We start from the raw sequence: 21,345 nt of genomic DNA, 5'->3' as shown, positions 1-21,345 counted from the left end.
CTCACCATTCCCTGGCCTTTTATCCAGAACTATATAAGGTGCTCTGGCTCAATTTTTCCCAGATCTGACAAGCCACATAAGAAAAAGCACTGTAATTGTTTAGTTAACAAATGATGGAACTCCGACAGAAACCAGGAATTAGTTCAATAATTGGACAACCTTTAGCTGTAGGCGAGGATGGAGTAGTGGGAATGGGAATATCCTCCTGCCTGAAACAACCAAAAAATTGGTGTAATATATGCTACAATGATTTTCAAACTACCGGCACTCAGGAAACAAAGGACAGTGATCCCTGAGGGGCAAGAAACAAAAAGTCAGCCCTAGGTTTGCATTCCTCCATGAGAGGATTTCCAGGGTGCAGCATAGGGAGGGGGCCTGGTGGACTCCCTGAAATGAGAATACATTGCTGAGAGTCTGGGGAACCCGTGGTGGCTAGAGTTCCCAAGTCAGAATCTGCAGAAGGGTGCTATTCAGAGAGAACTTCAGAAACCGTGGAGTTCTGATCAGCCCATGCATGTGAGCAAACGACCCAAGGCTGGGGAACCTTCTGCAAGGAGTAGAGATGACGGTGCTGGGTGTCTGGACCAACATATTAGTACAAAGGTGGAGAAACGGTTCTAGACGAAAACAGAAGAGAACACTTTTGTGACCCTGCTTTAAGCAAAAATTTCTTAGATATGACACCAGAAGTACAATCTATATAAAGACAAATCAGACTTCATCAAAATTAAGATCTTCTGCTCTTAGTTAAAGCAGCCCCAACAGACTAAATACCACGGACTGGGTGGCTTATAAAACGCAGAAACTTCTTACAGTTCTAGAGGCTGAGCCGTACGAGATCAAGACGCCAACAGATTTGCTGTCTGTTGAGGACAAGCTTTCTGGTTCATAGCCCACAACTTCTCGCTGTATTCTCACAGAACGGAAGGGACGGGGAGCTCTATGGGGTCTCTTTTTAAGGGCACTGATCCCACTTATGAGGGCTCTGCCCTCATGACCCAATTACTGCTAAAGGCCCCACCTCCAAATACCATCACTCTGGGAGTTAGAGTTTCAACATATGAACTTTGGGGTTGGGGAGGAAAACACCCAGTCCGTTACATGTTCTTCAAAGGCACTTTTTTTCTCTCTCATTTTATTACAATGAAGTTTAACAGAACAGAAAAGTCACATGACCTTGGTGGGTCCAAAAGGCACTTTTAAGAGAATGAAAAGAGATGCCACACATATCTGGAGAAAACTGTAATTCGAAAAGATACATGCACCCCGATGTTCATTGCAGCACTATTCTCAATAACTAAGACATGGAAACAACATATATATAATAGAATACTACTTAGCCATAAAAAAGAATGAAATAATGCCATTTGCGGCAACATGGATGGACCTAGAGATCATCATACTAAGTGAAGTAAGTCAGACAGAGAAGACAAATATCACAATATCACATGTGGAATCTAAAATATGACACAAATGAGTCTCTCATTTGTGTTATCTACAAAACAGAAAGACTCACAGACATAGAGAACAGACTTGTGGTTGCCAAGGGGGCAGGTGCGGGGGAGAGGGAGTTTGCGATTAGCCAATGCAAACTATTATACAGAGAATGGATAAAGCAACAAGGTCCTGCTGTATAGCACAGGGAATTATAGTCAACATCCTGTGATAAACCATAATGGAAAAGAATATGAAAAAGAATGTATTTATATGTGTAACTGAATCACTTTGCTGTACAGTAGAAATTAACACAACATTGTAAATCAACTCTACTTCAGTGAAATACAATAAAAAAATAGAGGTGCCACTAATAGACCGGAAGACATTATTTCCAAGTCATGTATTTAATAAAGGATTTGTATTCAGAATATATAAAAACTCTCAAAACTCTACAGTAAGGGAAAAAATCCAATTTAAAAATGGGCGAACTGTTTGAATAGACAATTCACCAAAGAACCTATAGAGATGGCAAATCAGCACATCAAAAAAAGCTCGGCTTATTTAGTCATTACTCATTAGAAAAATGCAAACTAAAAAAACAATAGGATACCACCGAACACCTATCAGAATGGCTAAAATTCAAAGGGCAGACCTTGACACGTGTTGGCAAAGACTGGAGAAACTGCAACTCCTAAATGCTGCTGTTGGGAATGTAATATTGACAAACTGACTTCCAAAATAGTTGTACTTTTCTTAAAAAGTAAATTATACCTATGATATGATTCAGCTATTACACACCTAGCTATTTATCTAAGAGAAATGAAAGCTTATTTCCATGTAAAGATTTGCACCCAATGCTCATAACAGCCTTATTTGTAATAGACCCAAACTGGAAACAACCCAGATGTCCATTGACAGGTGAATGGATAAACCAGCTGGTATATACATATGGTGAAACACTACTCAATAGAAAGGAATGAACTGCTCATGCACCTAATGGAGATGAATCTCAAAATAACTATGCCGAGTAGAACCAGGGAGACAAAAATTGTATAAAAATCTAGAAAAAGAAAACTTAGAAAGCAAGTCAGTGATTGCCCAAGGCATGAGGTGGGAGGGAAAGATTAAGTGAGACAGGAAGAAACTTGGGGGGTGATGGGTATGTCCTTGACTACGGGAATGATTTCACTGGTGTAAATGTATCAAAGCATCAACTTGTACTCTTTAAACATGTGCCGTCTGTTGCATATCATACCTCAGTAAAGCTAAAGAAAAGTGAATACACAGATTTTTAAAAATTGAACTGCCAAGAAAATAATTCTGGCTCCAAGCATGTCTGAAAAAAAAAAACTTAAATGGTATCTTCTTTGTGCACCTCGTCTCTCCCAGAGAGAGGCCTGCCTCACTTGGTCAACAGGGCTGCCATGACTCCGGGACTCCATCCTTCTATATTCAGATCCAGAGCCAAGAAAGCATCACCTCTTCCCTAGAGGTCCTCACAAAACTCTGAAGTGTACTCTAACTGGACCAGCCCAGTTCACGTGCCCATGAATGCATGTGGGCAACCAATCACTAGAGCCAGTGAACCATGATGCTCCGATTGTCCCAGGCCTGAGTCACGAGCAGTGAGAGCAGGAAAGGATCCCATTTCTTAAAACAATTCAGGGTTGCAGTCACAAGAAGCGTAGTGGATATTGTGGTGACCGCAAGAACGCGCCTCTTGGATCTCTGTGTGCAGGTAGCATGATGAGTCGAGGGCCTCAACTGCCGTGCTCTGAAATCCATCACCGTGTTTGTGCAGAGGCCACACTTCCCTCGGGCTGCTCCCAGCCAGCAGGTGAGTGCAGAAGGAATACCAAGGCAGAGCCTTTCCTGGGAGACACAAGGCTCTCCTGACAAGTCATGATGGCTCAAGGACTCCCTAGTGGTCTTGCTGAATGGCTTATGCATTAAGTCTAACACGCTTTCATTCGCCCTTCTTTCCTCCTCTCTACCCTTCACCTGTGCCAGCTCCCTCTCCACCCTCCTCAAAAGCATTTCCCCTAATAAATCTCTTGCACGTTTAACCCCATTTTAGCATCTGTTTCTTGTAAGACCCCAATTAACACAGATACCAGGAAGACATCTAACACATCTCTACCTTTAGTCAAAAGTTCCAGGGTTTGCCAAATCAGTTCTTATCCTGTATCTTATTTGACTTGCAGCCTTGGTTGGAGAAACTGCTAGGAACACAAAAGCCTTGAAGTGGACATAATAGGACTGACTTATGGGTGGTGACCCTGCCATCCATTGCAAGCACTCAGTGATTCACAAAGCACTTTAAGATACAAAACTTGATCTGATCTTCACAAAAGAGCAGTGAGGTGGGTGGAGCTATTTGATATTAGTCGTAAGGAGGTTGATAGGGAGGTCAAAGTGAATTGTTAAAAGTCCCATAGATCCAAGTCCCTGCTGTGCTGAAGAATCTTCAGTGGGGGCTTCCCTGGTGGCGCAGTGGTTGAGAGTCCGCCTGCCGATGCAGGGGACGCGGGTTCGTGTCCCAGTCCGGGAAGATCCCACATGCTGCGGAGCGGCTGGGCCCGTGAGCCATGGCCGCTGAGTCTGCACATCCGGAGCCTGTGCTCCGCAACGGGAGAGGCCACAACAGTGAGAGGCCCGCGTACCGCAAAAAAAACAACAACAGAAAAGAATCTTCAGTGGTTCCTCATTGCCTTCAAGATAAAGACCAAGGTAATCATGTGACGCACAAGGGCCCTGTGACCTGGCGCTAGAGCCACGTTCAAGGCTCCAATAAAGCCACAGACTATTTGGCCTCTTGGCCTCTGCATATTCTGTTCCTTCTCCTTCAAACACTTTCCATACCCTCCTCTGGTATCAACTACGCACCCATACTACTACTACTCTCTTCCTATTGAAAATCTGCTCTTAAAGACTGGGTCATGTATTCCTTTGAGGCCCCAGATCCCTGTTCTTACCCATTTCATAGTGTAATAGGTAAGAACCTTTGTATTCTTTTTTTTTTTTGCGGTACGTGGGCCTCAAGAGGGCAAGAGAACAGCCATCTTGAGTGGCCTGACCTCACACTTCACCTCCACACACCCTGCACGACCCGTACAGTCTAGGTCCACCTCTCTTCCACGGCTGCCCTGAGGTCAGGTAGATAGAGGTGCACTGCAACCGAACATCACACATGCGATAACAAGTAACAGCAGCTAACGAGCATCAAGAGTAAAGGTACCGGGACTTCCCTGGTGGTGCAGTGGTTAAGACCCACCTGCCAATGCAGGGGACATGGGTTCGAGCCCTGGTCTGGGAAGATCCCACATGCCGCGGAGCAATTAAGCCCGTGCGCCACAACTACTGAGCCTGCGCTCTAGGGCCCGCGAGCCACAACTACTGAGCCCACATGCCACAACTACTGAAGCCCACGCGCCTAAAGCCTGAGAGCCGCAACTACTGAAGCCTGTGCACCTAAAGCCCATGCTCCTCAACAAGAGAAGCCACCGCAGTGAGAAGCACGTGCACTGCAATGAAGCATAGCCCCCGCTCACCGCAACTGGAGAAAAGCCCGTGCGCAGCAATGAAGACCCAGCGCAAAAATAAATTTATTTTTTTAAAAAAAGAGTAAACATACCTAGCGTGCTAAAGAGAGTAAAATTCGCCTAGAGGTGGGTGAACTTTGGAGCCAGGTGTTCATCGGGTCAATTTTTCACGCACATCCAGAGGATAACGACAGCATCTCGCTGCAGACACAGCAAATCAGATTCATTTCATAGTGAGGCCACCACTGCCCCCCCTCCCCATCTGAGAGCAGACTCCCTCCACTCAGACTCGGAGGAAATGTAACATGTTTAACAGGCACGATACAGGGGAGGTCATGACCGTTAGGCAGAATACAGCAGTAACAGCGCTCTGAGATCACACCGCCCCTGCCTGCGATTTCTGTACTGGCCTGCAGTGTTGTGTCACCTGTCCACTGGCAGTCCCCAGAGCTGGTGCCGAATACTGGAGGGGAGGCATAATGGTGCCTTTCCCCAGTAGGGGCCGGATTAATTACCTAAGTAGTCTTAGGTGGGGCCAGGTAGACAACAGGTGAGATCTGTAAGTCCCTTTCTAAGCTTATTCCCCACCAGGCAGCAAACCCAAACCAGCAGGGTCTTACCTGCCAGTCCTACGCCATTTATAATGTGTCCCTCTGCGGGTAGGTCCTGTAGGCAAAAGTGGGTTATTGTCCTGACAGTTGGCAACCTTTGGGTCCCTTGGTGGTCAAGAGTTGAACTCAGATTGTGTTGACTAGTTGCCTCTGGGTTAATATGGCATAGACACTGGGACGATGCTCCTGAGATGTTCAGTCACAGTTCATAGGGCTTGAGTCAGCCTCCTGGCCCACATGTTGAGAGCACGGGTTTCCTGCCTCAGTCGTTAAGTACTCCGTTTATCTTTTCCGTAAGCCCGGCAGCGGTGAGGTTGTAAGGCTGGTGGAGATGCCAGTGGATGTCATTTTTATCAGCTCACTCCTGGACTTCATGGTCCTTGGTCGATGTTGACGTCCATGGGCGTCCTTATTTTGTGCACAGCTGCTCTAGACGGCCCCCCCAGTAGTGGTCTTTCTGTGGTGCTTGATGACTCGGGTTGGCCTTTTGTAACGTCTCCCACCTGTTGTAACGCACTGTGGACGGCATGGAGCTGTGGTCCCATCCCGTTATACTGCTGCTCTGTGCCCTTCCACAGCCGGACCAGAAGCCCAAGGGTTCTCTTGTTATTTGGCCATTACCACGTTTTGGATAATGGGCCACTTCCAATTCACAAGCCTTTCCCCGAGTTAATATCCCTAAAGCCTGTGTCTCTCATGGTGTAGCGGTGGTGGGTCAGGGGTAAGCTTGGCTTCCCGGACCAGAAAATATGCAAGTATGTAATAGACGATCCAGGTCCTTGAGTCCTGTCAGTGTTCACCAGCCATCCCCAGGCAGTCAGGAGCCATGAGCGTGGGGCTGCTCCTTTTAAACTAGAAGGAGACTCCAAGGTGAACAGGATACCCTCAATATAATGGAAGAAAAAGACACTTCCCATGGTGGTCAGCTGCCACAAGGCTCCATGCACGTGCTAGCGGACGGCCACCTTGGGGTCGCCCTGCAACTTTCCATTCCCCATCCTTATTTCCTGACCTCTTGGGTGTTCACGGGGGTTTCCTTGGCCTCCTGGCTGGCCAACTATTGGACTGCACCCCGCAGGCCTGCAAGCCCAGCTTCGAGACCACAGATAGAGCCTGGAGACAGCGACAGAGACATCAATACTTAATGACAGGGGATCTTACGCATCCGCAACGAAGGGTCCGGGAACGACATCCCCTCCATGTACAGCAGACAGCAAGCAGGATGTGGGAACAACGTTTGCTAGGCGGGGGAGGAGGCTACCATTTATATGGGGAATTGGCGTCAGGTTGGCCCGTCAGTTCCCAGGGAAACCAGCGGCTGGGGCAGGGGGCAAGCATGTAGGCAATTACTGACCAAGCCCTACAATGAAGAGGATTGGATAGTCATGTGAGTGAAGCAGGGGCTGGTCAAGCAGGGGATGGCCGGGAAGCAAGAGGACGGCCATCTTGAACAGCCTGACCACCCAGAGGCCCACCCGCGCCAGGGAGGGCGATCTCCTGAAATGCAGTCTACTGATGCGAGGCGAATCTCATCCAGACATACCCTCACAGACACACCTGGAATGGCGTTTGGCAAAATGTCTGGCCACCCAGTGGCCCAGTCAAGTTGACACGTAAAAGGAACCATCACATGGAATAACTGTCCAAGGTCGTGTGACAGCATCGGTGGCAGGGCTGGAGAACAAGTCGTCTCCAAAGCTCTTTTTTTTTTTTTGGCCAAGCGGTGTGATACGTGGGATCTTAGTTCCCTGACCAGGGATTGAACCTGTGCCCCCCACATCGGGAGTGCAGAGTCTTAACCGCTGGTCTGCCAGGGAAGTCCCTCCAAAGCCCTTCTTACACAGCCATGTCGCTATCCCCATGGATAAGGCAACCACAGGGTGGTGACCCCCTGCCTGATCCATCTGGAGCTTCTGCATTTCTTGAGGACATACTAAATGCCAGGCTCGGGCTCTGTGCTTGGCATTTTACTTATATCCTCATGGCCTTGGACTGTCCTGGTCTCCAGATGCATGGATATTGGTTGAGTGAATCAATCCCATTTGCCAGAGAGGATCACTCGCTTATTATAGGGTTCAAACCTGGGACGGACTCCACGGCCACACCATCCTTCTTGAAAAGCCCTCTTCCAAACCCATGACTTTGCCCCTGCAGAGGCTGCGGGCTCAGCAGAACTTAACATCTCAGCTCCCCAGGGAGCATTATCCGCTGCCCGGAGCAGATTTCCCCAGAGGGTCTCAGTGCTGCCGAACAGGCAGGCGAACAGACCGGGTGAGGAGCCCTGGCACGTACCTTGCAGGTCAGCTGGCATCTGATCTAGACTCTTCTTCCCCAGTTTCTCCAGATGCACAGGGGTCTGCTGGGTCTGCGATGCCAAGCGGGAGTGCTGTTAAGGGGATCTGTATTCTTTTCTTTTCCTTTCTCTCTTTAACTTTCAGCAGCAGCTCCTCCCCCCTTCATGGCAGGTTCCAAGAGTCTCAGACAGGCGTCAATATTGACGGAAGAGGCCCCACAGCCCAGCAGGGGATGCGGTTTCAAAGGAGTAGTTGAGCAAGCTCATTAGGGTGGCTTCTCGGCACACTGTGGCAGCCCCAATTACTTGGTTCTGAGCAGCATGAATGTGGATCAGTGAGAGGAAGGGGGCTCATCTGGATTAGCTTGTTTTTAACACAGAGACCGTATAGAGGAGGACTTTAAGGACACTAGTTTTGCAGTCAGAGAGACCTGGCTTCCAATCCCATCTCTGCTCTTTTTGCTTTGCTACCCCTGTGACGCTGGGAAAGGACATTCGCTGCTCTGAATCTCAGTTTCCTTATCTGTAAAATGGGCATCGTGATAATCAGTACTTCCAAGGTGTGCTGTTAGGATCACGTGACAACGCATTTAGCACAGGGCCTGGCCCACCATACGTGCTGCATAAATACAGCAGTTCCTGGTGTTCTGTTTAGAAATGGTCACATCCAGAGGAACTGGCCTTCTTCTGAAGAGCGGGGAAGCTTTTCCCAAAGTCTCCTGCAGATTTCCCCTCACGGCTCATTGGCCAGCACTGAACTCTGCTAACTCCTGACCGTATCTGAGGACATCTTTCCCAGCCTCCTAGTTTTACAGTTCATGAAACCGAGGCCCAGAGAAGGTTGCGTAGCAAGTCAGTGGCAGAGTCAGACCTGGAACCTAACGCCTAACCCAGAGAGGTTTTCATCCCCCTATAACACCTCTCTATCAGTGCTAAGATTTCCAAGGCTTTTTACTCAATGTATTTGTCAACATCTGCAACCGATTTCCTGAGCGCAGGCAGGCAGGAGCCCTGGGCAAAGCCTCTTTCCCTTTCTCCTCTCTTTATCTTCCCGTCCAGGTGAGCGGCTCAGTTAAGTCTTGTACTCTCCAGCCAGCTCAAGATCATCCTGTCTGTCATGCAGAGAAGAAAATGGGGACGAAGGAGAGAAGCCCAGAGCGGCATCTATTCAACTAGTCTGCACAAGGACCCCTAGCAAGAAAGCCAGGCTTGACGGAGGGGACACACGATGCGGGGTGCTACGGAGACTGGAGGGGAATGTGGTCCAGCTTCACCTTCCCCGGGCCTCCTGCTGGAAGGCACGTAGTCATGCGGAAAGCCCACTGCCGTCGCACCAGAAGCCTCCCCTCGTTAAAATTCTGGGCCATGGTGTCTTGTATTAAAGCCGATATTAAGCCATAAAATGTAATATGTTATGACACCATAAAATTCAGTGTAATTGCTATAGAACCATAAAATGTAATGTAACAGGCGCAGTGTCCATTACACTGCTTCACAGTCTAAAGCAGTTAGCTTCCACTCTGCTTGTAGACAAACAAACAATTCCTATTCATTGCTAACTCTGGAGGAAGGTATAGGAAAATCCACGCAGATGAGCATGAATTGTAACACAAATGCCAAGGGAGGATGCAGTGGGGCGCAGAGGCACCCTCCAGGCTTCGTAGGAAGACAGAACCGAAGTGCCAGTCTTGTTCAATAACATCTAGATCAGGGGGGCTTCCCTGGTGGCGCAGTGGTTAAGAATCCACCTGCCAATGCAGGGGACACGGGTTCGAGCCCTGGTCCGGGGAGATCTCACATGCCGCGGAGCAACTAAGCCTGTGCACCACAACTACTGAGCCTGCGCTCTAGAGCCCCCGAGTCACAGCTACTGAAGCCCGTGCGCCTAGAGCCGGTGTTCCACAACAAGAGAAGCCACTGCAATGAGAAGCCCGCGCACCGCAACGAAGAGTAGCCCCCGCTTGCCACAACTAGAGAAAGCCCGTGCGCAGCAGCGAAGACAAAAGGCAGCCCAAAATAAATAAATTAAATAAATAATAATAATATCTAGATCAGGGACCTGAAAAGCAGAGCCAAAGACGGGGATTCGGGCTAGATTTCTCCTGCAATCACGTGTGCCTAGGTCCTGCAGAAGGACCACAAAGCTGCAGCCAATCTGGGCCTGGGAGTTGGAGGAGGAAAAAGAGGAGATCTGGCCTGTCTGCTGCCCACGAGGTCCCAGCAAGGGGAACCACCAGATCCGTGACAGCAGGTGTGCGTTGCAGCCGGGCCTGAACTGACGTTGACGCTCTGAGCATAGACATGGCTGTTTGCTGCTTCATGCCCACTTTCCAGAGCGCACCCCAGCTCCTCTCGTGGCCCATTCGAACACAGAGCCCTACAGGGAAGGGAATCTGGGGCAAAGGTTTCCATTCAACTAAGATGACATGATGTAAGGTGATCATGGGAAGGGAAGGCAGAGGGAAACGGGAAGTGGCATCACAGGCGGTGAGCCTTGCGGAAGGGAAAGTGGGGCGGCCTGCGGGCGCTCCCCCAGTAGGGACCAGTGTTGTCTAGGGGCTCAGGCAGAAGGAAGTGATGGATAAGGTGAGGAGCGAAGGAGAAGCAGTTAGCCAGGTGAGAAGGGTGTGGTGGAAGAAACTGGTGTATGGAGAAGAGAGAGGGGGGAGGAGGGAGGGAAAGCGGGGGAGAGAGAGAAGGAGAAGCAGAAGCAGAAGAAGGGGGAGGAGGAAGGGGAAGGGAGAAGGGAAGGAGAGAGAAGCAGGTTAAGAGAGAAAGGGACAGGGCTTCCCTGGTGGCGCAGTGGTTGAGAGTCCGCCTGCTGATGCAGGGGACATGGGTTCGTGCCCCGGTCCGGGAAGATCCCACATGCCGCGGAGCAGCTGGGCCCGTGAGCCATGGCTGTTGGGCCTGCGCGTCCGGAGCCTGTGCTCCACAACAGGAGAGGCCACAACAGTGAGAGGCCCGCGTACCGCAAAAAAAAAAAAAAAAAAAAAGAGAGAGAAAGGAACAAACAGTAAGAGACAGTGAAAGAAAGCTGCAAAGAAGGTATCAGAGAGAGGGAGAGAGACTGGAGAGAATTAGGAGTATAATAAGAGCATGTGTTTAGAACGTGGAATGGAAGAATGGTGTGAGGTGGGCTGGAGAAATAATCAGGGACCAATAACATATAAATACACACAAACAGAGAGGGAGAGAGAGATCCACACACCTCCGTAGATAATCTACACTGTAAGCACCCGGTCAACACATAACAGGCATCCACACCCGTTCCTACAGACACATGCACACAAACACATACAATTCCCCAACGAATACTGTCCATCCCCTCACACCCCAGGAGGCAACAGGGGTTAATTCTGGTCACATCCTGGGCAGGGACGTTCTCCAAGATCCCGTGTGTGGTGTTTCCCCCATTGGCTGAGCTGGTGGGTGGTGCGGACGCTCAGCAGACCACGGCCATCCTGCGGTCAGTAGCTCTAGTCAGGGGAAAAGATGGTCCTTTCTGACAGGACATCAAAGCCTGGAAGCGTGGGCCTGGCTTCCAGGGGCTTTAAGAGGAGGCCTTGCTTCTGATGCATTTTTCAACTCGCTTCACAGTGTTATTAATGAATAAAACAGACCAGAAAATCGGGAGGAAATGAGGCAGCATAAAGTCCCCGCTGTGAATTCTGATCAGGCACCCAGAGAATCAGTGAGCAGGAGGGACACAGAGCTGGAGCCAGGGAAGCGTGGCTGGGAGAGCTGGCGCTGGAAAGCCACACAGAACACGATGGACAACCAGGGACCACGCTGCATGACTCAGTGTCTGCCTGCGAGAAAGAGCCACGTGGATGCAGACCTAGGGGTGCCTGTTGTATAAATATTTGCGTCCAAGTAAATGGGAGAGGGGATCTAAAACCCCAGAAGCAAATGCTAAGGTTTTCTCAGGCTAGAGGGAGATATATTTTCTCCTGCACCACCGTGCCCCCTGCTATCTCCTTACTGAGGGTATTTTTTTAGGGAAGGGAGAAGCACCAACAAATTTACTATGAGACAAATGAAAGGACCACCATGGTTTCAACATTTCTGCTAAGTCTTAGTGTTAAGATGGAGGCCTGGGCTAGATGTGTCTTCCTTTGGTGAGGATGTACCACCAAGAATTTTGAATGACGCCGAGGAAGGTCCAGGAGCTTGTCTGCATTAAAGATTGAGAAAAGATTCATTTGCTTAAGAAAATAAAATCAAAGTTTGCAGGTATTCTCTGGTATTGGGGAAGTTGGCAAAAAGTATGTAGATCAAGGGGCGTGAGAATACATAAACAGAAAAGGTATCAGGCAAGGGACCTAAGGGGAAAGCCAATCTGTGAACAGTTCCCTGCAAGGTCTTAGTTAAGGAGCTTTAAGGATGGAGATGGTGAGTATTATATTTTAGGTTGTTTCCTATTCCACACTGCGTTGTAATTCACTCCTGATAGCCCTAAATCTTCCGTGTATCAGTTGAGGTAAAGGTTAAGCTGCTGTAACAAAGAACCCCAAAATGCAGTGGATTAAAGAAGACAGAAGTTTATTTCTTATTTGTGAAGGAGTCCTGACGGTGTGTGGTCTGGAATACGCCAGACTTTGCTCACATCCTCATTCGGGGACCCAGGTTCTTTCCCCGGCTTTGTCTTTGTCTGCATGGTTAGGCTGCATGCAAGCACATCTCTATGCTTTTGTATACAAGGGAAGGGAGAAAAAGAACGCCGTGCACAATTTTCTTTTAAGCAAATGTGGCATTAGGGCTTCCCTGGTGGTGCAGTGGTTAAGAATCTGCCTGCCAATGCAGAGGACACAGGTTCGAGCCCTGGTCCGGGAAGATCTCACATGCTGGGGAGCAACTAAGCCCGTGCACCACAACTACTGAGCCTGTGCTCTAGAGCCTGCGAGCCACAGCTACTGAGCCTGTGAGCCTAGAGCCTGTGTTTTGCAAGAAGAGAAGCCACAACAATGAGAAGCCCACGCACCACAAGGAAGAGTAGCCCCCACTCACTGCAACTAGAGAAAGCCCACGTGCAACAGCGAAGACACAACACAGCCAGAAAACAAAACAAAACAAAACAAAAAAACCCGTGGCACTAGTAAACCCATTGCTTCTGCTCACATTCCATTGGTTAATTCCATCTTGCCCCAGGGGAGGCTGGGAAATGTAGTCCCCAGCTAAGCAGCCATGTGCTCAGCTATTACTATGGAAGAAGGGGAGGATGAAAATTGTAAGAAAACTGGCCGTTATCTACTGCAGTCTTGAACCTGGGCTAAGCCACCATAGTTTCTTACTGGATTATTGTAATAGTCTCCCAACTGCACCCTTGGTCCCTTCATTCTATTGTTCTTTTCCCCCTCCATAGATTTCTTAACCTATTAAACACATTTTTTGACTACTATGCTCAGCCAGCTTTGAATTTGTATTATCACACAAAAAATTGTATCTTAGTTTTTGACTTTCAGTCTGTTCTGAAAGCAACATCGGGAAGTGCTGCAAAAAGTTATTCACTGCTCAAAATGCTCCAGGGGCCTCCCCTACGCTCTGAGTAAAAGCCAGAGTCTTTGGAACTGTTTACCAAGCCCTGTATGATTTCCAATCCCCAACCACTTCCGACCTCACCTCCTCTCACAGCCCCCCTTGCTTACTACCTCCAGCTACACTAGTCTCTGTCCTCCTCTAACATGCCAGGCGCGCTCTCACTTCAGGGCCTTTGCACTTGCCGAATCCTCTGCCTGAACCACTCTTTCGCAAGACATACACGTGGCTCATCCTGCTACTTTCTCATCCAGGCCTTCCCTGACTCCACCCCGTTTAAAATAGCAATTTTACCTCCTGATACACATGAATGATGTGTGTGTGTGTGTGTGTGTGTGTGTATACATGTGTAAGTGTATGGTTTTTTATTGTCCTTTCCACCCACTGGAAGTGTAAGCTCCAGGGATGGAGATTTCACATGTGTGGGTGTTCATATGTATGTGACACACATGCGTATCTGCAAAAGCTGTTAACCTCCTTCCTACTAATGACAGACTGTCCTGGGCCCAGGCAGGGAGGTGACAGTGAATGAAAGAGCCCCCAGTCTCTAGCCTCCTGGAGCTTATCTTTTGGTGGAGGAAGACAGACAACATACTGCAGGAACAAATATTAAATATGATCATTTCTGAAGGTGATAATTGTTATGGAAAATAACCTGGGGTGAGCTGTTGATGAGTGATGGGGGAGGAGGGAAACTTCTCTAGCTAAAATCATCAGGAAAGGTCTTTCTGAGGAGGTGACATTTGAGTTGAGACCTGAGTGATACGAAGGAGCCAGCTGGGGCTTCCCTGCTGGTCCAGCGGTTGGGTTAAGACTCTGCACTTCCACTGCAGGGGGCCCGGGTTCGATCCCTGGTCGGGGAGCTAATCTTCTACTGCCGCGAGGTGTGGCCAAAAAAAAAAAAAGAAAAGAAAAGGAACCAGCTGTGCAAAGTGCTGGGAACAGTATTTCAGGCAGAGGAAACAGCAGGTGTGAAGTCCATGAATGGGACTGGTGTATTCAATGGAAAGAAAAGCAGGACGTTTGAGCAACGGAAGCACCAGGGATCATAGCAGAGATGAGGGTGGGAGGGAGGCGGCCAGTAGCCAGTAGCCAACCAGTGCTGGCTACTGAGCGCTCGCAATATGGCAATTCCCAATTGAGACGTGTCATAATGGCAAACCACACACCAGATTTCAGAGCTCTCGTATTCAAAAAAGAATGTAAACTGTTCATTTTCATATTAATTATACGTTGAAATGGTAATCTTTTTGATATTAGGTTAAATAAATTATTGAAGCTAATAACACTTGATTTTTTAATTTTTTAATGCACCGTATACATACCCAGCTTGCATTATAGTTCTATCAGGCAGTAACAGAGACTTGCAAGCCTTGTGAGAAGTTTGAATATTATTCTAAGTGCAGCAGAAAGCCATAGGGGCGTTTTAAATAGAGAAGCCACACGACTGGATCTGTTTAAAAGGATCACTCTGGCTATCGGGTTCCCGAGGAGCAGACTCTGAGACAGAGCACTGTGTAGGGAATTGATTAGGGAGTGTTCCTGGGATCCGCACTCGGGGGAGGGAAGGGAAGGAAGCAGGATGGGTAGGAGGGGGAAGATGAGCGGGGCTGCATCCCACCAAAGGGCTCAGCTGACCCCACGGGGAGCTCTGAACGAGGGACAGGGCTTCAGAGTTATTCCAGACTGGGCCACGAGGCTGGGTCTTCATCCTCTTATAGTGCCCAGTCTCTATACCAGCTGTCCCGGAAAGGGACGAGGTAGCTCTCACTGAAGCTCAGCCCTCCGTGCTCGAAGGGGGAGCTGGTCCGTGCAGCACAGCACCCACTGCTGGGATTATTCTGTGGGTCAGGGGAGTCGGGAGTCGGAGTGGAAGCAGAGAGACAAGCTGGAAAGATCTGGCAAGGGATGACTCTCCAGGTGGGGGGACCCTAGTGACCAAAGCTGCAGAGGTGGGACGGTACAAGGGGTCGTCAGAGACTACGAAGAGCTAGGCTTCCTTTCAGGGAGCAGTGAGAGAGGAATGCAAATGAAAGTCTGGGCAAGTTTTGCTGTATGTTGGAGACCAGATGCCCCACCCAGGGAATGGAAACTTCCTGGTTCCCTCCCACTTTAGGATTGGCTCCTTAAGGTCCAAAGGAGAAACCAAACAAAAGCATCCTTGGCAACCGGGTGCCTCCCAGCCAGTCCCCGGCTTTCTGACAATCTTGTCACAATATTGATGGAGTGATTAAATTTCGTGCTGAAGAGACTCAAGTCCTAAGTAATGTTCCAAATAGACAGCAACTGTCTGAGATGCTGCCTGCACCTGCCCTGTGTTTCATTAGGGCCCCCAGAGGCGAAACAGAGCCAAGGAAGTGGGAAAAGGTCAGGATCTGAGCGCTCTGCATCCTGCAAGAGGGGCCATTGGGGTCCAGCAGAAAGGGCATTGGACTGGAGCTCCAAAAGCCAAACTTCCGGCCAGGATCAGCAACTCACTGTGTGACTTTGGGCAAGACATTTCCTTCTTTGGGCCCCAGTCACCTAATTTGCAAACCAGTAGGGAAGGGGGAACATTCACTGGTCCCTAATGGCTCTTGAATATTCATAACAGCTTTTTAAATGGAGGACTTATGATGGGCTAAGCACTTTACATAGATTATCTCATTTACTCCCCACAAGAATCCCATGAGGTGAGCACTGTTATGATATTTTACAAAGGAGGAAACTGAAGCTCAGAGAGGTTAAGTAACTTGTTCCAGGTGACACAGCTAAGCGTTGGGTCGGAATTTGAAGGTCAGCCATGGAACTTACCATCTCAATCACTCTGTTTTAGGTTTCTTACCAATGCTCTTAAGGGTCTCAACTATTTTTAACCTTACAGTTTAGGGGAAGATTATTTATTCAGGGTCACTTACCATTAGCTCTGCACTTTGAAATGTCAGTTCGATAGCCAGCTTGCTCTCTCCACCCCTGGGCTGTCTTGCCCTTGGGCTGGAATCATTTGTGGGACTCTGTCGAATTGACTTTGATTGGTACAGTCTCAAGAGGGCCAGGGTTTGGGGCAGACATGGCGGGACATGGGACATTATCCTGATTAGACTTTGCAGGTGCTTTATTGACAAATGTCATCCTGGCGAAAAACCAAAGCTCACCTGCCTCTGGCTCCTCTCGGCCTCCACTCTGATTCTCTGCAGCTGAAGTCCGTGGGAGACAGCCAGGCCCTGGGCTCAGAGGCTGTAGCCAAGGGGAGCTCCATCTCCTGTTCCCTCTCCGCACAGCCAGGTACAGCGGGCGGCCGGCCAGGCATCCGTCAGCACCTGCCAGTTGCTGTGGGAATAAAGGGAATAAAACAAATATAAGAAGCAAGTGGTTCCCTGTGAACCTGGGCAGAGTTCCAGTGTTGGTGAGGATGCAGGGGGAAGGGCACTCATGCTTTCTGGGGTTTGACCACTTGTGTTGAAACTCTGAAAAATGCGCATGCCCTCTCTGACCCCAGCTCAGAGTGCCCTGGCATGCCAGTCTGTCCCCCAAATACCAGTACTCATGCCCCTCCTAACCCAATGGGGTGCCTTGGAGGGACCCTAGGGTCAGAGATGGCTACATAATTTGCAGGTTGCAGTGCAAATAAAAATGCAGGGATCCTTGTCTGTAATTTGTGGAGTCCAGTTCAAGATAAAAATTCTGTTAAAGATGCTGAAATAGAAAGCTTTTTCCTTTTAAAAAAAATGGGCATGCCCTTGTTGAGAAAGGGCTCACTGCATATATAAATGTATTTGCATGGAAGTGAGACTGCAAGTCTAACCACTGAACGGTGGTTGTTTTTGCATGCTGGGGTTTCAAGGATATATGTTTTTAAATTAATAGATAATTTGGGAGCAGTTTTAGATTTACTGAAAAACTGAGTGGAAAGTACAGAGTTCCCATAAGCCTCTAAGTGTGTGGTACCGTGTGATGCAGCAATAATAACTAAGACAAGATTGAAACAGGCATCCTGGCTCCACACCCCATTCACGTCTCCTCACCTAGCTGCCTCTCTATTTCCCAGCTATGTGGCCTTGGGCTAGTTTCTTGGTCGCCCAAAGTCTCAGTTTCTGCATCTATAACATGGAAATCACGATAATTCCTAATTCATAAGGTTGAATGAGTGAGGAGGTCAGAGGAAGCTCTTAGCACAGTGCCTGCATCTTGGTAAGATCTGGTGGCCATTCAAGAAAATTATCTTGCTAATGAATGTCAGAGCATCTGGAAGCGCACATAGGTGTCAAAAGAAACAAAAACAAAAAGCAATCATACACGTGGCTGGTCTCAAACAAATGGGGAGTCTGAAGACTGAGGCAAAAATGACATTTTTCCCCTTGAATTCCTTTCAGTCCCTCTAGAATTCCACTCAGATGTGGTCCAGTGGGGTGTGGTCTTTTCTCCCCAGTTTTTCTCCATCTTCTCTCCCTGTGTTCACATTCCCTTGCCTCTTTCTTCTCCTTTCCTCCCATGTCCCAGCTCTATCCTGGATCAGCACAAAAAGTGACAATCTCAAAATTCAAAATTGCCCTTGAAAATCCCTTAAGAGGTGTTATATTGGAGAACTACACATTGTCTTTTTAAAAATTAATTAATTAATTAATTTTTGGCTGTGTTGGGTCTTCATTGCTGCGAGCGGGCTTTCTCTAGTTGTGGCGAGCAGGGGCTACTCTTTGTTGCACACTGCACGGGCTTCTCATTGCAGTGGCTTCTCCTGTTGCGGAGCACGGGCTCTAGGCCCAAGGCCTCAGTAGTGGTGACTTGCGGGCTCTAGAGCGCAGGCTCAGTTGTTGTGGCATGTGGGCTTAGTTGCTCCACGGCATGTGGGATCTTCCCAGACCAGGGCTTGAACCCGTGTCCCCTGCATTGGCAGGCGGATTCTTAACCACTGTGCCACGAGGGAAGTCCCCTACACATTGTCTTTCGCTAAGTTTTCCTCCAAAATTGGAGTAGAAGGCTGTTTCTTCGGTTTCTGTTTAGGTTTCATGTTGATCTCGCTCAATATCTGTATCTATATCTATCTATCGAAATATATGTATCTATGTATCTTTAAATTCTAGAACCACCCTCAGTGTGGCAAAGCTGTCCTCAACCCTGAGAAGAAAAGTAGGAAATGACCCCCACAGGGAATTCATTAGGTCCACGTTTCCCATCTCATGCCTGTCCCGGGGCACATACTCACTGAGTGGAATCAGGGAGCATAACTACGAGCGCACTTGTGCTAATACTTCTCTTTCTTTAATCTTAACTTTTTGAGGCTCCCACTACTCCTACCGCATCCATTCTAAGAGGCACGCTTTTTCTGATTTTAACATCCCTGAGACCAAGATGCATTTCACAGTTTGCTATCGGCCAACCAGAAGGTGTGATGTAGTTTTACCCCCTGTGCCCAAGCAAACCTGGTCGTAGCTCTTCAGATTGTTGTTACTTCAACTGCGTGGCGTACACTGCCGAGCCTCCACATGTTGATTTCATTCTCCACTTAACACGTCTTCAGAGAGATGATGCCGTGATACGAGCTGGCGTGGAATGGAAAGTTTCTGTGTGCACAGAAAGACCCCCAAGCAGAGCAATGGGCTGGAGATTTGGTAATTGTGAAGCAAATTCCTGTCTTTGAGGGAATGATTCCACTTTCATATCTTCTTGCAAAGTAGCAACCAAATCTTGATGGAACCCCCAAAAGGGAAGAAACCACAGTAGATGACGCTATACTGCATTTTGTCACTGAGATACGTGCAAAAGGGTTCCTTGTCGTATACCAAGCCAGGCAACAGAGGTACAAGAAATTGCCAACTCCCTTGAAACAGATGAAGGGAATTTCAAACAAAGGATGGTGTGACCAGTTAAGGTGTTTAAAAAGACTATGAGGGCATTGGGTAGTAACTTAATTGGAAGAGCTTTTTAAAATTTATTTCTTGATTTTACATAAAATAGTGATGTACCTTAAACTCGATGATGTTTTACATTTAATAAAAGCCAGTTGAATTCAAGGTAGTTAAATATATGGGGTGTGATGCGAATTTAATGATCAATGAACTCTCCCAGTACAACACTGATGTGTTATTATATTTTTAAAACCTCTGACTACTCCCCCTGTCTTTCCAAAGATCTCTCCCAACAAGGGGTAAGGAAAGGGAGAAAAGAAATGCCTTCATTTTGATAGTGAAATATATATGCATGTATTTTAGGAACATGTAACAATACCAGTAAAACAATGCTTACTCATTAATTCAGAAATACTGGTTCTAGGAATTTACCCTCAGAAGAGTGACTGAGTACAAATATTTAGTTACCAGGATGCTTATCTCAGCTTTGTTTATAAGAGTGAAAGATTAGAAACAATTTAGATAAGCATCAATAGGACTGTGCTTAAATAAATGATAATACATCCAGATAATGGAATACTAGAACAAGCGGACATCAAAAACAGAGTCAATGTTTATCAGCATGGAAGGATACTCATATGATAACAAAGAGGATACAAGCCAAGCTTGAGAGCCTTTCTGTAAAATAATAATAAATGTCTATATATTTAACATATGAATGTTGAAGGGAAAGAAACAAATGAAATGTAAAAGCAGTTATCTCCTTTTCTGAATAGAGGAAATGTGGATGATTTTTATTTTCTTCTTACTTTTCTGATTCTCCTTTCATAAAATATCTTTATGTAGTTAAAAAATAATAAGAGAGGGGCTTCCCTGGTGGTGCAGTGGTTAAGAATCCACCTGCCAGTGCAGGGGACACGGGTTCGAGACCTGGTCCAGGAAGATCCCACATGCCGCAGAGCAACTAAGCCCATGCGCCACAACTACTGAGCCGGCGCTCTAGAGCCTGCGAGCCACAACTATTGAGCCCATGTGCCACAGCCACTGAAGCCCGCGCACCTAGAGCCCGTGCCCTGCAACGAGAGAAGCCACCACAGTAAGAAGCCCACGCAGCACAACGAAGAGTAGCCACTGCTCGCCGCAACTAAAGAAAGCCTGTGTGCAGCAATGAAGACCCAAAGCAACCAAAAATAAATAAATAATAAAATTTAAAAAATAATAAGAGGGGAAAAAAAGGAATTGATGTAGCTCCTGTGAGAAAAATGAGGAAAAGCCGCCTACTTAGGCTTCCTCTGTGGTGTTTCTGTAGATGTCCACAGGCTTCTGCTCCAGGAATGACTTTTTCTCAGTAGGGGTGTGAATCGTAGAATTCAGAGCAGGGAGGTAGTTACAACTGGAAATGGCTCTGTTACAGACTGAAGGTTTGTGTCCCCCCAAATTCATATGTTGAAGCAGCACTAACCTCCAGGGTGGCTGCATTTGGAGATGGGGCTTCAAAGGAAGTAATGAAGGTTAAATGAGGTCATAAGGATGGGGCCCTAATCTGATAGCATTAGTGTCCTTACAAGCTCCTTCCCCAGTCACCCCCAGTGCCTGCACCAAGGAAAGCCCAGGTGAGGATGCAGCCAGAAGGCAGCCCTCTGCAAGCCAGAAGAGTTACACCAGAAAGCAAATCTGGGGCACCTTGATCTTGGATTTCCAGCCTCCAGAATTTTGAGGAATAAATACCTGTTGCTTAAACCACCCAGTCTGTACTGTTTTGTTACAGTAGCCTGAGCCTGCTAATACAGGCTTCCTCCATGGTGAGGGGCTCCAAGTTTCCCATCTGCTACACAAACAATTAGAGGCCTCCCTTATAGGTTGTCTGACTGAGGCAAGGGAGTCAGATGGACCTGGGTACAAATCCTCCTGCCACTACCCGGCTGTGTGAACTTGGGCAAATTCCTTTACATCTCTAAACTTCAATTTTCTCATTTGTTCCACAGTGGTGAAAGCTGCCTATTTCCTTTATTGGGATGCTGTGAGAATTAAATTGAGGGAATGCATCTGCACCCAACTTGACCAAATCATTCTCCTGCTTAAAAATCTCTTTGGGTGAG

The 21,345-nt window shown here is 47.8% G+C and overlaps 1 protein-coding gene across 1 annotated transcript in view; it reads right to left on the bottom strand.

Moving 5' to 3' along the window:
- Nucleotides 1–21,345, bottom strand: part of CCDC60 (coiled-coil domain containing 60) — a 267,296-nt gene that overhangs the window by 224,936 nt on the left and 21,015 nt on the right. The window contains exons 3-4 of the mRNA XM_060310799.1: nt 18,821–18,961; nt 16,556–16,730 (exon numbers count right to left, since the gene is read on the bottom strand). The gene's annotated coding sequence lies outside the window, so the exon portion shown is untranslated. The remainder of the gene's footprint in view (nt 1–16,555; nt 16,731–18,820; nt 18,962–21,345) is intronic.

The sequence above is a fragment of the Globicephala melas genome, chromosome 13, assembly GCF_963455315.2.
Source record: "Globicephala melas chromosome 13, mGloMel1.2, whole genome shotgun sequence".
In the NCBI taxonomy this organism is placed as follows: Eukaryota; Metazoa; Chordata; class Mammalia; order Artiodactyla; family Delphinidae; genus Globicephala; species Globicephala melas.
Note: the sequence above shows the minus strand (reverse complement) of the source record. Positions and strands in the feature narration are given on the sequence as shown.